The 15,311-nt window shown below is 38.6% G+C and overlaps 1 protein-coding gene across 11 annotated transcripts in view; it reads left to right on the top strand.

Annotated features, from left to right (window-relative positions):
- Window positions 1-15,311, top strand: part of grm8a (glutamate receptor, metabotropic 8a) — a 349,513-nt gene that overhangs the window by 172,231 nt on the left and 161,971 nt on the right. The gene's annotated exons all lie outside the window — the stretch shown is intronic.

A 15,311-nucleotide genomic window follows, 5' to 3' on the forward strand; every position in this document is an offset into this window, starting at 1 on the left:
AATGGTCTATAAAAATGCTCACTGTTGTGTTTTTCTTACCATTAAAGCTAATATAAGCTTCATTCAATTTTTTTTTAAAAGTTAGAACAAAAATACTGTTGAATTATTATCATAAAAATAGGGGGAACAAAATAAAACTTTGGGGCACTTGTCCCCCCCAAGTCCCCCCATAGCAACGCCCCTGTTAATTATAGCTTCTCTTTGATGGTGAGACTCAAACCTTCCAGGTGACAAAACTCAGTTCAGATTTAACCTTCAAGCACTATCGATGGTGGATTTTCATTTCATGGAGTATTTACATGATTTTATATATTTTCATGTGTCATGGGTCACATGTTCCAGGAACAGGTGGACCAAAGCTGAAGTCTTAAGTATCATTTTTTCTTTTTTTATTAGGAATTTTCTGTTCTAAAATTTCAAATTTTCCTTCCTTTGTTTTTATTTTCCATTTTGTCACATAAACCATCCATCCATCCATCCATCCATCTTCTTGACCGCTTCTTCCCTTTCGGGGTCGCGGGGGTGCCGGAGCCTATCCCGGCTACTGAAGGGCGAAGGCGGGGTACACCCTGGACAGGTCGCCAGTCTGTCGCAGGGCCTCAATCACTCACACATCCACTCTCACATCCACACCTAGGGACAATTTAGAGTCACCAATTAACCTACGAAGCATGTTTTTGGACGGTGGGAGGAAGCCGGAGTCCCCGGTGAAAACCCACGCATGCACGGGGAGAACATGCAAACTCCACACAGAAAGGTCCCAGCCGGGATTCGAACCGGGGCCTTCTCGCTGTGAGGCGAGAGCGCTAACCACTTGCGCCACCGTGCAGCCCTGTCACATAAACCAAAGATGAAAATCAAAGAAAACTACTCTTATCCATCATGTGATTGCATATTTTGTTTTATTTTTTATAACAAATACTTTTGTTGGGTATATTATAGCGAAAGTGTTTTAGGAAAAATTCCCATTTTTGCAATAGAAATGATAAAATGAAATTAAAGGATTTGAAAGAAACATGTTTTTATAACATAAAAATACATAAATTCATATAATAGAGACACTTAAGCATATTTTTCTAGAAAGTTTCCATATACTCCATTGTTGCTTAGCATCCTCTTTAAATCATGAGGAGCGTGAACGTTTTGGTTTCTGCCTTCTCGACAGCTCCTTCACTCGCCGCTTGAATTCTTTTCGCCGTCTTACCGGCGTCTCATTTTAACCAACACCTCTGCAGGCAAAGTACTCACACTCAGATGAACGTTCAACAACACAAAAACGGCATTGAAGGAGCTCATTTTTAAGTCATCTGCTCACAAATGATTTGCTGTTTGGCCGCATTCATTACCGACTGAATATGTGCATTTATTGTTATTTTTTTTGCATTTTGATGCTGCGTTGCCATAGCAGCGGAGGTGGAGGGCTGTGTACATCCTTCTTTATGAAAGTTTATGATTTCAAGTTTGCTCTCAAGCTGAGTGCACCAGCTGTTTTCGGGAAGGCTTCATTTGACTTCCCACACACACAGAGGTGTGCAGGCAGTGTGGGCTCTGACAACAAGCACACATGTCCGGCCTGAATCACCAATGAGCCCCTTAGAGAATAGGAACTTGGCCAAATGTATAATTTAAGGGGCCTCATGCTAGGGTTGTCTTTAAAAAAGAAGAAAAAAGAGAAATCGTGTGCCCAGCATTTGACTTTATGGAAAGGAAGTCCATAAAAAAGGAAAGTATCTGTTCCTCTAAAAGGCTTTGACCCTTTTCTAAATTCATGAGGTGGAAAATACAAGGGGATGTGTTGCTCGACAAGCAGCACTGCTTGTGTAACCTCCTTGTGTTGTTGTAGTCGGTGATGCAGGACTTTTTTCACTGCCTGTAGCTGCTTTTACATAGAGTGGCAGGATGCAATAACTTTTAAAATATATTTTTAAAAAAAGCAGGCTTTGTTTCTCTCTTTTTGAGTCTCCTGCCAGCGTTTTGCACACGCTATCTTGATCTCTGCGCTTCTCACTGCTTCCACATCAATAATTCATCTGGATCTAATGAGGTGTTAGTCGCTTATTATGAATATGAGCAGGCTGCATCGTCAACACTTGTCTGTGAACCACCTGAGGTGTTTTTTTTTTGTGATCTTCATTTTGGGGCATTTTATTTGGTTGCTGCATTGTTGCATCACAGCGTCTACCTGCACGTCTCCTTGAAGTTCTATAATTCTTCAGTTCCTACTTTTTTTCTCAATTTGATCAAAAGCATGATGTTACTTTTAAAAACTGGCTATGAGGGTTTTAGAGACCCACTCCGATCCTCCTTTGATCTATTTTAAGAGTGTTCCCAGTGGTCTTTTAATTTTGATTATCTCGTTTTTACACAAAATAATTTTAAAAAGTAGTTGTTTTCTTGGATGTAGTTTCTGCTGAGCGACAGTAGTTCATCGAGCTGCATTCACACCGACTACCCGTATCAAGTTTACTGCCTGATGGCTGTCCTTAAATGTCCTTGATGCCTTGATACTCCCAGGAGCTACCACCCGAAACTTTTTTGGATGGAAAACATGGATGATGTTGAGCGAGTTTTTATTCCTATTTTTACTTTGATTTTCATTTCCGTTTTCTTTTTAAACACTTTGTGATAGGTTTTATTTGAAAAGTGTTTTTTTAAATAAAGATTGGTTTGATTTGGTTTATATGTTTTGGAGAGCTCTACAGAGGCGCCGCCAAGTACATCGCTGTGTTTGAGTTCACCAGATCATTCAGAGGCACTCGTAGTCCGGTGAGTTCCACCAGTAACTGCATTAACTGCACCTGGATCCCGGACGTTTTAAACGTTATTTCCATATGTCTTTGTCCCAGTTTACACAATTTCTGTCCCGGATTAACTTGAGAGGGGAAAAATGAAAGTCAAACTAAAGGATCTTTTTAGTATCGTCTTGATGAAAATTGGAAAAATATCATGGAGCTAGAGTGATTACGCCTACCATGACGGCTGCCGTGGCGCTCCCATCTTTTGGACAACCAGACACCTACAGGCCCACATAGGAAACTCTGTGTAGGTATGATAGTGTAGCTAGGATAGGGTCACTACAATGGCATGGCTACTACAATTTAGCTATGGTACGCTACGCCCATAGAGCAACATAGCAAGCTCTGCAAAGCGATAATGTAGCTAAAATAGCGTAGCTAAGACAGCGTAGCTACGATATTCTACTTCCACAGAGCAGCATAGCAAGCTCCACAAAGCGATAGTGTAGCTACAATAGCATAGCTATGACAGTGAAGCTAAGACAGCGTAACTAAGACAGCATAGCTATAAAACGCTACGTCCACAGAGCAGCATAGTGAGGTCTGCGTTGCTACGGTAGCATAGCTACGGTAGCGTAGCTGCAATAGCATAGCTACTACAACATAACTACAGTATGCTACACCCACAGAGCTGCATAGCGAGCTCCACAAAGCGATAGTGTAGCTACAATAGCGTAGCTAAGACAGCGTAACTAAGTCAGCGTGGCTACGATACTCTACATCCACAGAGCACCGTAGTGAGGTCTGCATTGCTACGGTAGTGTAGCTACGATAGCGTAGTTGCGATAGCAGTTGAGTCCGCTATGATAGCCAGCCGCCCATGGATAGTGTATTGAGCTACCAAATTCTGCTGGACCCTGAGTGATGGAGCTCGCTATGCTGTCTACTAGGCGACTGGCTAATGTCGCGAGCTCCATTACGCCAGCTTCTAGGGCTCTGCGACAGGCGGGCGACCTGTCCAGGTTGTATCCCGCCTTCGCCCACCTGTGGCCGGGACAGTCTCCAGCAACCCTGTGGCCCCAGCGGGTTAAGAAAATCAATACAAAATCCCTCGCATTGAGCAGACATATTGAATTTATGTTTCTAGCCGCTTATTGAGTCACTAAAATCTTCAAAACTAGTGCTGGCCAATGACGATACATATCGTGTGGGCGATAGAGAAGTGTCTATTGTGATATTTCTCTTCTATTGTTTTTATTTGTTTATTTTCATTTTTGAAGTTATGTGCAAAAATGTGTTTTCCTACTAAGAAACTTGAAACTGTAAACTTTGAAAAAATGTTTCTCATTTGTAACGATTCAGTTTAATGTTGCATGGAAAAAAATAAAGTCAGAGAAAAGTAAGTATTGACATTTATGTCATTTTTGGGGGGGAGAGCAACTGAAAATATACTTTGTTGTATATCGTGATATATTAATGTGATATAAAATAATTGATAATGTGATATACATTTTTTTTCCAAATTGCTCAGCAGTACCTAAAACTGAGTCCCTGATTGGTCGATGCACCGCTTTAACTTTGCCAAACTTTAGATTTTTTAAGTAATATTGCTCCCAAATCGACGCTCAAATTGCACCACAAGAACTCGGATCGCGTCTGAACATTGACTGAACATTGAAAGTCGATGCCCCTGCTGCGCAAATTGCTTCTGTATGACTGTAGCATTCACTTCCAAGTTGTGGACAAGACCGTTGGCGCATGGCAACTCCGCCCCCCTTCCCTTCCTTGTTGCTGAGAGCTCTCTGTTTGCATATTAAAAAAAAAAAAAAACCTCAATTTTAAAGTGAAAGAAAAAATGCTGGACAGACTGCAAACAGTTGAACATCCAATTTACATCATTTTTGTCATAATCACCAGTCACAGGTGATTATTTTTAGTTTGCATATTGGAGGGCAACGCAGACGAGGAACCTGCAGATTAGGAAAAAAGGAAGAAAAAGTCAGGTGTTCTCCTGCAGGGGCGTCTCTCTCCTGCCTGTGTTTTAATGGAGAAACTTCAATGTAAGACGGCAAAAGAATAATAGAGTTAGAGGATTATCTGGTCATTTTGGAATTAAATGCGTTACCTGCTGTCAGGAAACCATCTTCGAGGTCCTGGATTATGCAGGACGTTGACCTGAAGAACAAATCCAGCAGCGAACAAAATTAAATGGTGGAAAAAAGGAAAACGGTGTCCAGCTAGGAGAGGTACCCTTTATTAAAAAAAAAAAGTAATCATTCCTCTACTGTGAAAAAGATCTTCAGATAGTAAGCAAAAACAATCACAAGGGGTTTTAGACATTTTTAATTTCAAGAATTCTGTTAAACCACCCTTTTTTTCTATATTCCATCTCTTTTTCTTTTTTTATTTTGCCATTGTGCCATAGTCTCAACAAATATCTCGTATTACATTTTAATTTATTTTCTGAGACTTCATCTCATAGCTTGATCCAAATTTTCCTTAAAAAACATTGTTTATAACTTGGTTCATGTTTTTAGATCATCCTCCTTCCACTGGGGGCAGTAGAAGCACTTTTCCTGTTCTTTTCAAGATGGCTGCCTCCATGATACTTTTGGCGGGAAAAAGTGTAGCTAGTTTTTAAAACTTTATGGCAAAAACAACTCGTATTTTGATATTTCTTTCTTTAAATCTTCACTTTATGTAATAAAATAATCTAATATTTGTTATTAATTCCTTATAATACAAATAGATAATGTTAAAATGTTTGAATCAAATTTAAACCAGTGGGTAACTAAGGTGCTTTTTTTCCTGAACACTCAATATTTTCACATCTTAAACTAAATTTTTTGTAAAAAAAAAACAAACAAACAAAAAACAATTTTTAACACAATTTACATTTCATAAAAAATGATATTTCAACACATTTTTGTAGATTTAATAAAAAAAATAATTAATAATAATATATTTAATAAATCTATATATATTTAATTAATGTAAATGTTAAAATTTGATTTTTTAATTGAATTCTTTCTTGTAGAAACTTGTTAACTGAATTCCTTAACTGAACATTCATAGCAGCAGATGCAGACTTGATGTGTTTTTTTAGGCTTTAATATAGTTTTGCACGTTAGATTCCCCTCTCCTGTTAAATCCTCAAACGTGCTGCATGCTCGGCTAATTTGACATCCCTTCCAGATGTGCTGGCAGGTTCAAAGATCAGAGCCGTACACTTCAGCTCTCCAACCAGCAGGTGGGAATCTGCTGTGCAGTGAGAGCTGAGGTCCAAAAGGCAAACCCCAGAAGCAGATGGAGGGTCTGACTCTTCATCCGAAGGGTCTTGTTTTGAAGGGTTTATGAAGAAATCTGCAGTTTATTTATTTGATTATTGTCAGTGTGATTGAAAACGTACTAGTTAAAAGAAACTTGAAGGTTAATTTGAAATATGACCACTTTATCTTCTCTGAACTTTTATTGCTAGCCTCGCCCGTGCTTTCGTCTGTTCTGAAGGGTTGTTGCGTCTTCAGTTGGCCACTAGATGTCCTCGTTCTTTAACTTAGTCCCTTGTCAAAACAAAACTTCACAGCTTTGAAAGCTTCCTGCCAGAAATATAAGTAAACGTCTCATTTTGTTAAGATTTCTTCTACTCGTTGCTAGCTATGTGCTTTTTTCCTGTAAAATTGTATTATTCTTGAAATATCTTCTATTTTGTTTTTTGTCTCCGTTCCACCATGTTGCTGCTTCTTCTTCTTCTTCTATTCTGCTGTGTATGACGTATAAGTTGGACTGAGTGACCCCTCCCCTTTAAATTCCAAACAGGAAGTACCTACTGGCTCCAAAAACCCAAAATCGCTTAGACTTCTATAGGGTGAAATAAGCAGTTGTTTTTGCTAATCCGGATTATTTTTTTATTTTTTTTTATTTTTTTTTTTTTGTAGTGCAATTTATTCAAGATATAAACTGGCCAATCAGATGTCTCAATAAAAGTATGTGTTCTTACGTTGAACGTTCGACAGCTTTTGTTTAGCTCGCTGTTAAGCGGTAGGGGCGTCGACTTCCAACAAGCTCACTCCTGATTGGCAAGAGTGCGTTGCCATAGAAACGCTGATTCAGACAGATTCAATGCTTATTGATGATTGCCTGGCTACAACATGTCTGCATTTGTATTGCAAAAAAAATGGCCACAAAACTACTTTATTTGTTTTTATTTAAAGCTTTTGATTGGCTCCAGTAAAGACAATTTGCCTTTTCCTCTTGATGGTGTTTCACCTCCATACATGGGCGGGTTTTGTGTTGAGGTGTGAGTATGCACAGGTCTGCTTGTGTGCACACAGACCAAATCCCTGCAGCGTTCTGGCCTTAAGCCCTCTGTTCTATTGGAATTCCTCTAAGGAGACAAATCCAGAGGCTTAGGCATATTACACAGACTTACACCTGCACTTAAACAGGCTCTCCACACAGACACAAACATATTATTGCACTCTGTCATTTCCCTCTGATTCCAACACACACCTGCGCTCCGCGCCCCCTCCCTCTTCACTCCGCTGCCATTAGTTCAAAGATATTATTTCTCTTTGTTTATATTGCTGCCTGCTTTGTGCACCTCCTGCCCCCTCGTCTCCGTGGCTGCTTTCCAGTCGTAGGTGCAGTGAGGTGTGAGGGCAAAACGACTTCCTCGTGGAGTGGATTTCGGAAACATCACGCTGAGAGCTAAAGCGCAGACACACACACACCCACACAGGCAGGGATATCTTGTGGACGATGCCAGAGCTTTTCTGGACGCTTCCCTCCCTTTGGTGGGAACGACCATATGTCTTCATGCAGCTACACTAGTGAGTGTGGGCGTCTGTGTGCCTTTTTGTGTGCTAAGTGTTACTTCCTTGCTGTGGATGCAAACAAAGAGAGAGCCAACAAAACAGTTAAAAAAAAATCAGCCTCACATTAGAAAAGTGAAAAAAAGAAACCCCAGTCGACTTTTTCTGAGACAAAGTATTCAGGCCAGATAAAATAAGAAAATAAATACACGATCAAGAATGAAGTAATAAAACTATGAGAATAGAATAGGAATTTTATGGGAGTAAACTTGTAAATGTATGTAAAAGAAAATGTAATTTACCAGGTTAAAGTAAACAAACATTTTGAGGAAAAAAAGTTGTAATTTTAAAAGAAAGAAAAGTTACAAATTTATGAGAAAATGTTGTAATTTTATGAGGATAAAATTGTAAATTTATGAGAAAAATCGTAAATTAACAAGGTTAAAATTGTAAATTTGTGATCAAAGTCATAATTTTTTGGGAAAGATTCATAATTATTCATGATTAACACTCATAATTATATGCCATATATAATTATATGAGAGTTAAATCTTAAATGTATTTTTAAGAAGTTGTAATTTTATGAAAAATAAAGTTGTAAATATATGAGAAAAGGTCGTAATTTCGAGATTGAAGTTACACATTTATGAGAAAAAGTCATAATTTTGTGAGATTAAAGTTGTAAATTATTGGGGAACGTTTTAATTTTATGAGATTAAAGTCCTAAATTTATGAGAAAAAAGTCTTAATTTTACAAGAATAAAGACATAAATTAAAGAGAAAAAAGTTATAATTTTATGAGTATAGAGATTAAAATTTATAGGAATGTCAACTTTGTGAGAATAAAGCAATACATTTCTGAGAAAAAGATGTAGTTTTATAAGAATAAAGTCGAAAAAAATCTTAATTGTGCTAAAATAAAAAAAGTTTTACATTTATGAAAAAAAAGTAATTTCGTTAGAATAAAGTAATGCATTTATAGGAAAAAAGTTGTAAAAAAAAACGTACAAAATTTTGAGAAAAAGTTATAATTTTACAAGAAAAAAGGCACGCCTTTTCAAAAACATAATCAATTGTTTAAGCCTTCATCCACATTAAGCGCTGACTAAATCCATCATTGCAGCCGTTTATGGTGATGCCATTAGAATTTATTTTATAAAAGGAATCTATTTCTCTTGTCTCATAACATTACGACTTTAATCAAGTAAAATTACAAATATTTTTTTAATATGTGTATGACATTATTTGCATAAAACTACAACTTTTTTTTATAAATGTACAACTTTATTCTCGTAAAATTATGATTATTAACTTAAAAGTTATTGTTTTTTATTTCTATAGTGGCCGTAATACTCTAACATTTTTCTGATTTTTAAATTTTTATTTCTGTTTGAGTTAAGATATCACAAACTTGCACCGTCATTTGACAGCAAAGAAATGTTGGCCGAGTTGCGTTACTGCAAGTAATAATTGTTTTTCACAGTAAATGCTTCAGAACGGAGCACTTCAACACGCACCCTTCAACTAATTAAACTGCTTGCTTTTTTGTGAGGGCTTAATTGCTGCTGCAGCTGTCTGTCCAACTGCCAGCCACAGACATGTAGATAATCACTCTTATTGGAAGCTACAGGGATATATCCACGAATCATTATCCTGCGCTGCCATATTGCTGTTGCATGCTCACAGGGAAGATTTTCACTTGGACTTTTTCCCTTTTTTTATTACAAGGAAATCCTCAAAAGAAACATACTGTATATGCATGGTGACAGCATGTTGCTTGTTGCCTTCAAGTTTCTTTGTCGTGTTACAGCTTTGTTGTCATTCACACATGAAGGACAGCATGGAAAAAATTATGGAAAAAACAAATTATGTCTTACTGTAGTCCTGGACTGCAAGGACCAAATTGCCTTTACATTCTTTCTTACTGTTCCTTTGAGATTTCCGCATCGCCGCATGCTCAAAAACTCACCAAAATTATTGTCAAAACAGTCAAAAATTTGGTAATAAAATTTGTTGATTTTTATATTCTCACACAATATAGGAAAGGAAAGACTTTGTGCAATTTCGCTAACACCACCAGGTTAAACCTACAACCACAACCAAAGTTTTGTTGACCTTTGACCTCAGGAATTATCCGCCATTTTGAATAAAAAAAAATAAAATTTGAAAATGAAACTCCTCTTCAGATTTTGATCTATCGCCCACTCACTCCTTGAGCATCAAAAACGTCAAAAACTGTTGAAAAGAAAAGTTTGAAGATTTTTCACGGCAAATTCCGAAAAGTCACGTTAACATTGTTTTACTGAATTTTAGTGAAAAAAGTAATACACAAATACCAGGCACAAACTGAATGATAAAAAATGTTAATATTTAAAATGAAAATTTTAGGAGTGTGAGCATGGTTAACAAAAAACCTTTGTTGCCATGGAAACCCAAACGTTTACTTTTGCAGATACTTCTGAAAATTACATACCCTTGTTTGTCAGCCCCAGAAGACCAAAAAATAAAATGGTTGCTATGGAGATAAAACAACAGAACATTTTTAAAAAAGTTATTTTTTTGTTTAGATTTACCACATGAGAAGTGGGGGAGGGGCGTCTAGCAGCTGCCCAGCCATTGAAGGGGGATCATAGGATGGGTTCGGGGGCAGGGCACACAACGCCACAAATAGCTTCTACTTCTACTGTGAGAACTTTCGCATTATATATTGTACTCATATTTTTTAGGGTCTTTGGAACTCCAGTATCTGCATTTAAAAGGATGCCTTCGGCATTTCAAGGATGACTGAATCCCTTTTTATTTTTCATTTTGTGCTGCAATGATCCAGTCTCATATCAAAAAGCCTCATCATATCAAGTCGACAACAAACCCAACATGGTCCCTCAATAAGGCCTGGCCCATCAACCAGAGCCCGCCTGGCACGCAAACAGAGCCAGACTGCTTTATTAGCAGAAAAAAGGCGAGCTCTGTCGGTTGTTTGCTTGTGCTCCTGTGGGACACGACTGCATTTTGTCATGCTAAATCCACACTTGTAAACCCTGAAAAGAGACATGCTAAAAAGAGACATGTGGAGAGAGAGTGAAATCTATATGAGGAAGACTCTTGTAGAGTGTGAAAAAAAAGCTGTGAAGGAAAAGAAATCTCATTAGCCCCTCTGCATTTTTTTCTCCTACTTTAACAAGTAGGAGAAGACAGAACAACTGAGACGGGGAGCCAGTTGAGCTTCAAATGGAGCAAGGATGCAATGCTTACTGAGATTCTCTTTTAAGACAAAATGTTTACAGAGTTTCATGTTCTGACCAAACTCCTAACAGGTAAAATCTACTTCCTGTTTTTTTCTACCCATGCCGAAAAAGATTTGGTTTGATGTTGATCTAGTTTACCTTTCGGCACAACCCGGCAGGGGTTGCCACAGCCAATCAGTTTTAACTGATTTACAGATTTTTACATTGGATACCCTCATAATTTGTCCTGGTTTGGGACGGACACAGCTACACATTCTCACTCCCAACTTATCATATGTGTACATATGGTTCGGGCCCCCTCTGCGCCCCTTTCTGACATTCTGGGCGTCCCCAACTTACCGTATTTTGACATGTTGGCTGTTCCCATTAAATTATGGGTTCCCAACCCTTGGGACGCTGGACTGGATGTGAAACCAATATCGGGTTACGGTACCATTTCCAGTCTGTGTCTCAATGGTTGGGGACCCCTGACTCAAAAAACTTCCCAACAATTCCTCTGAACAATCACCTGTCTCTTGGGCCCTCTTGACCATCTTAGTAGTATTGTCACTCCATCTATTATGACTGTTTTACTGCACCTAAAATGGGTCCAAAAAGTATTGGTAGTTACGGAATGATGGTTATCAGGCAGCTGGATAGCTCAGTTGACTGGCATTTGGGAAACAGCGTTTGGTTTCCAGGGGGTGCTATGAGCTTAATCCAGTGTGGGTCCTAAGGCAAGACCCTTTACACTAAAAAGTTGGACTAAGACTGGGTCTCCCTGCGTCCAAAGCATTTTCATTCCCAACTTGTTATATTTGGACGTGTGGTTTGAGCCCTCTCCGCGCCATTTTTTGACGTTTTGGGGTTCCCCAATTCGTCGTTTTTGGACGCGCTGGCTGTTCCCATTAATTCACAGGTCCCCAACTCTCAGGACACGGTACCGAATGCCATAAAAGGTGCAGAAGTGGTAATGGCATAGAGTACTAGTACCAGGTTGGGGTATCCCTGACCATCGATTTAATGGGGACAGTCAGCACGTCAAAAAAACGTTGAGTTGGGGACTCCCAAAAAGAAATGTGGAGGGGGCGCGAACCATATGTCCATATAGGACAAGTTGGGAGTGAGAATGCGTTGGACGCAGGGAGACCGAGACTTGGGCCAACTTTTTACATGGGCAGTAGTGTAAAGGGTCTTGCCTAAGGACCCAAACTGGCTCATAGCGCCCCCTGGGAAGTGATTCCTGGTTTCCAGCACGCCAGCTGGAGTTATCCAGCTGCCTGATAAGCATCATTTCTTGACCACTATAATTTTTTGACCCATTTTTGGTGTAGTGAAACAGTCATAATAGATGGAGTGACTACGCTACCCATATTGTCAATAAAGGCCAAAAGATATATGATTGGTTAGAGGAATTGATGGGAAGTTTTCAAATGAACTGTGCTGTTCTTAGTGTTTTTCTCTTTTTTATATGTAATAATCCGTCTTTGCAGTGTGAGTAACATAAAAGATAAGTCAAACTTTAATGAAAATCGCTCTCAACATTGTTCAGTTGTAACACATAGTATACAAAACACAGTACGTATCACTCAACCAGGCTCCTGACTATAGTACCCTAACTGCTCCAGCAATCAATTAAGCAGTGCAGCTTTGTAATATATCAACTTTGCACAATTTTACTTTTTTTTTTTTACAGATTTTTGAGCACATTTTACCAAAAAAAATGTTTCATGTCAGTGTTATTCCAGGGCTGACTATTTTGAGAAAGGATTTTAACGGTCCAAAAAAAAAAAAACAGTCCCAGTTTCTCTGCCTTTTCTGTCCTCTTTGCTGTTTTGTCTCCAATTACCCAGCGACTGCTTGCTTTTGCCCTTGACTGACAGTAAACTGCTTTGTTCTGTTGATGTAAAGCTCCGCAACACTGTGATCAGACATTCTTTATGGTTCCCATAAGTATTGTGATCAAATTATTGACACTCTGGAGATGAATTTTAATCATTATGCTTGAAATAAAATTTGATTTAGAGGACAATGAGATTTAAGGGGTTTCTGACAGATCACTTGAAAAGAAGCTCGAGCCAGTCATCTTGTCTCGTCTATAAAAGTCAGTAACCACAGTCTGCACAGAAAGATGCCCTTCAAAATAAATGTATGAAGGTGGACATAAACGTATCAACATGAAATAAAAGCTAAGATCTTTTCTATATTTTGGGAAAAACAGGAACAGTTTCGTCTTTTCCGTCTCTGACGTGTTACATTCGTCTGACGTGTGTCCCTGCCTGCAGAGCAGAATGCAGGTTTCATTCTCCAGGTAATGGAAAAGGCCCTGATGCATATTTTCACATGAAGAAACACTTCAAAGGTTCTCTTCAAATTTGCTTCCCTACTGGATGAAAACCAGCTGATGACAAGACATGCAATGGCAGCAACGTCCAATCAGACGAGTCCGCCTAACACTCTTCACTTTGAGTCCAGGATTTATGGTCGTTCCTTCCACCACCTTTTTTCCCCCTCTGTTTCCTTTTGTTTGGTTTCTTTTTGATTCGTCTCTGTCTCAGTGGCTTATCAGCCCTCAGCTGCAGGAAAAGCGTGTGACATTCGGGGTGCTAACTCGAGCCAACGGGGTTATGTTGCTCATGAGACACTGCAATGGACCTCTGGGGCAACAAAGAATCAAGTGGCAGAACCTTCGCTTTATTAGAATGTCAGGACGTCTTAACGGGTCAGCAGGTAGGCCACACTGAGCGCTACCATGACAACCACTCTTCAGACAGCACTGAGATTCTCCTCATTTAGTGACTATACATACCCGTATGTCATCATTGAGCACTTATTAGTTTTTTTAATTAAATAAATGTAAGTAAATTGATCTGGCAATGTTTTTCCCCTCAGTGTTTATTAAATTTCTATTTCTGCTTGTATAGACGAGCAAACATACGTTTACAGTAGGATATCCTAAGGTGCTGTGAATGCTACAAACATCACCCATGCACACAATCATGAATATTTGCAACACAAGTGCAACTCTTGGGTGTAAATGGAGTGAAAAATGGAAGGAAAACCAGGAACCGGATCGGTCCAATTGACCTCTTCGTCTTTGAAAGAGGCGCGACACAATAAGGTCATCCCTCCGTTCTTATGGGCCTTTTAATAGACCTGTAAAAGGCGTTACAATGTGAGCCTTTAAATATGGAAAAAGGGCAAAGTAATCTGTTAGAGAGCTTGGTCTGCCTCCCTGATGCATTGATGAGCAGAAATGGAGTCTTGACGTCCTCTGAGGATTTCCCAGCTTTACAGTGTCGGTTCTTCATGCGTGTCCTCTGATTAGCTAAAGACATGTCAAGAGGACAGACGGATCGTGGAGTGACCCTCTTGGTTTGTAAAGGATGACTTTGGAAGTAGGTGATTTGAAGATTAAATTCAACTGATTGATTTGTTATTGATCCATGTCAGATAAAAAAATTAAAAATGCAGAAAGTAAAAAAAAAGAAAAAAAGCTAGCTGCATTTTTTTTTGTTTTAGTTTAATGTCCTTCTGACTACGAACAATGAAAATCTGCCCTCTGTAGAGGACATTTCTGAAATATTTTCATACTAGTAAATTAGCTCATTTTGGTATCTACAGAGAATGTTTGGGACTACTTTTATATACCAAATTTAAAGGGGTGTGGCTCTGGGAATTGTAGTTAAAACCATTTTAACAGTAAAATGTTCTTTTCTCTTGTCATGAGTATATCGGCATTTACAGCTGAGTAGGAATTTTTTCCAAATTAAAAGTTACAACTTCTCTCACTCAAGGACGAATAAAATTAATTTAAAATAGATAAGTTGGACTTTTTTTAAGTGTTACTAAGTCTATTTTTTTTATGTGTTGCATACAAAGTTTGGTGTTATTGCAAATATGCTAACGCAGCTAACGTGTAGCAATGTCTGATTTTTTATTTTCTGTGTTACTAACAAGGTTGGTAGTTAGCATAGAAACATTTTTTTAACCAGTAGGCTATCAGTCCGTTTTTACGTGTTGCAAACAAGGTTTAGAGTCACAAGTATTTTAAATATGCTAACGTGGCTAACTCTTCTAACATAGCTAACGTTTAGTGTGTTACAAGCAAGTTCTGGAGTTACTATGAATGCAGTTAGTCTGACTGACTGACTTTCTTCTGAATCTTTTGTCTCACTTAATACTTTATAGTTTGGGAAGGTTGGAAGTTTGCGTAGTTACTGCGACTCCGCTAGCATAGTCTGCACTAGCATTGTCGCAGTTTGTTTTCATCCTATCAGTCTGTTGTTTTTTTTTTCGTGTTGCAAGCATGGTTGGAAGTTACATTGTGACTATGCTAACACGGCTAGTGCTTCTAACATGGCTAACATGTAGCATGTTACAAAAAAGTATTAGAATTGTGCGGAAAAAAGTCTTGAGTGACGGACTTATATCTGACTCTTGTCACGGTTACTGCATCATATAGTTAGGTGCGCTTTCCACCCATTTATGGTGCGCCTTGAAGTCTATTGCACCATATAATGCACAACTTTTGCATTAAA

This window comes from Oryzias melastigma, linkage group LG23 (assembly GCF_002922805.2).
Source record: "Oryzias melastigma strain HK-1 linkage group LG23, ASM292280v2, whole genome shotgun sequence".
In the NCBI taxonomy this organism is placed as follows: Eukaryota; Metazoa; Chordata; class Actinopteri; order Beloniformes; family Adrianichthyidae; genus Oryzias; species Oryzias melastigma.